We start from the raw sequence: 1,965 nt of genomic DNA on the forward strand, positions 1-1,965 counted from the left end.
TTTAAGAGAAAAACCACAGGCCCAAAACGGCACAACTTGTCCTAAAAGCCCGTGATAGCGAACCTAGATTTAATACCTGATCTAACTGAAGTTTCTTTCTTCCTTCCTTTCTTTCATTTTTTTCAGGCGAGGCAACCCTTGGTTGACCTCGCAGATTTCAAGGACCTTGTCAGTTTACAATCCCTAATTTTTTTATTTTTTATGCCTACAGCACCTAGTCTTCCTAAGTGGTCTCCCATCCAAGTACTAACTAGGCCCGACCCTGCTTAGCTTCTGAGATCAGACAGGATCAGTCTTGTTCAGGGTAGCATGGCCGTAGACTTTTTTGTTTTTTAATTGCAGTTTCAACCTCTCCCAGAAACATAATCTTAATCACCCAGTCTGGAATTTTCTGGTCAAGCACTACTAAAGTAATCTGTCAATTGGAGCCTCTCCAACCCACCTTTCTCACCATAGAAAGAAGAGGCAATCTGCACAATAACAACTCTTCTAGTTCTCTTCCCCCAAAGAAATGTGTCCCCCTCCACAAAATAATCTTTTCTTTTCATTTGTTAATAGCTCCCTTGCCCCACCCTGCTTCCTATAAGAAAGCTTCCATTTTGTACAACCCCTCAGAGTGACTTTCTAGTTGCTAGATGAAATGCTTCCCAATTCATAAATCACTTAATAAAGACAATTAGATCTGCAAATTTAGTAGGTTGAATTTTTTTAAATACTTTCTTGTAAGAATGCCTTATATAATACATATAACTACAAAATATGTGTTAATCAACTATGTTATAAGTAGGACTTCCAGTCAACTGTACACTGAGTAAGTAGTTAAGTTTTGGGGGAGTCAAAAGTTATCCCCAGATTTTCGACTACGTGGGTCCAGCATCCTAACCTCCACATTATTCAACAGTCACCTGTATATCCTTTCTCTACTTAAATAATTGCAACGATTGCCCATTACAAGATAAAGTCTAAACCTCTCAAGCCATACTGCAAGGATGGGCAAACTTTTTCTGAAAAGAGCCAGATTGTAAATATTTTAGGTTTTGCTAGTCATGTATAGTCTTTGTCACAGCTGGTTGGGGTTTTTTGTTTGTTTTTAACAATTCTTTATAAGAATCATTCTCTGCTCACAGACTACAAAAACAATATGTGGGGCAAATCTGGCCTAAGGTCATAGTTTGCTGACCTCCCACATACAGAACCCTTTACATTTTGGACCCAAGTTACTTTTGGCCCCCTACTACAGCTTGTTCCAAGTTTCCTTCTTTTATACACCCACTGAACTTGTTAAGTTTTCTGAATACACATTCCTTTTTCCAGTATTTTTCATGATTGGTTAATGTTCTTTTTCTCTCTAAAAGCAATGGCTCCCTTTTCTGCCAGGCAACACTCAGACATAATTTAAGACACATTTGAAAAGTATTTTCTGCATAATTTTTCTCTATTTCCCCCATAGACCTCCCTCCCTTCTTTATGATTCTTGTGTTGAATTTGAAGCAGATAGTTTAGCATTTTCATTTGTGCTAGCTGGAAAATTACTGCTTGGCTATCGCCCATGGGAACATAGGCTATCACCCATGGGAACATAACATTCTAACAATAAGCTTTCTGCTTCTGTACCCCCGCTTGCACACCTGACCTGTGGGTTGACAGGTAGTGAATAGAAGAAAAATAGACCTTTGTGTTCAGACAGAATGAAGAATGGGATTTGAGGAATGGGATTTAGGGCTTAAAAACCCTGTACCTCTACATTTCGGGGCTGCTTAATTTGGGGTCTGCGTTGCCCCTGGCAGACCCAGCTGGCTGAATAAAGAGCGTGTTTCCTATAACTCTCTGATTTCTGGTGCTCCGTGTGTCTTTCAGGGGCTGGCGGCTACAACACATTAAGCATTTGTATGAGTTTTGGGATTATCCAGATTTAGGATCAAATTCCACCTCTGTCTTTCCTAGCTTTGCTTTGGAAAGGGTTTT

The 1,965-nt window shown here is 39.6% G+C and overlaps 1 pseudogene; it reads right to left on the reverse strand.

The window, feature by feature from the left end:
* Positions 1-202: 202 nt before the first annotated feature.
* LOC112484760 lies at positions 203-321 on the reverse strand (annotated as a pseudogene).
* Positions 322-1,965: the final 1,644 nt, after the last annotated feature.

Source organism: Pteropus alecto, unplaced genomic scaffold, assembly GCF_000325575.1.
Source record: "Pteropus alecto unplaced genomic scaffold, ASM32557v1 scaffold77, whole genome shotgun sequence".
NCBI classification, from domain to species: domain Eukaryota; kingdom Metazoa; phylum Chordata; class Mammalia; order Chiroptera; family Pteropodidae; genus Pteropus; species Pteropus alecto.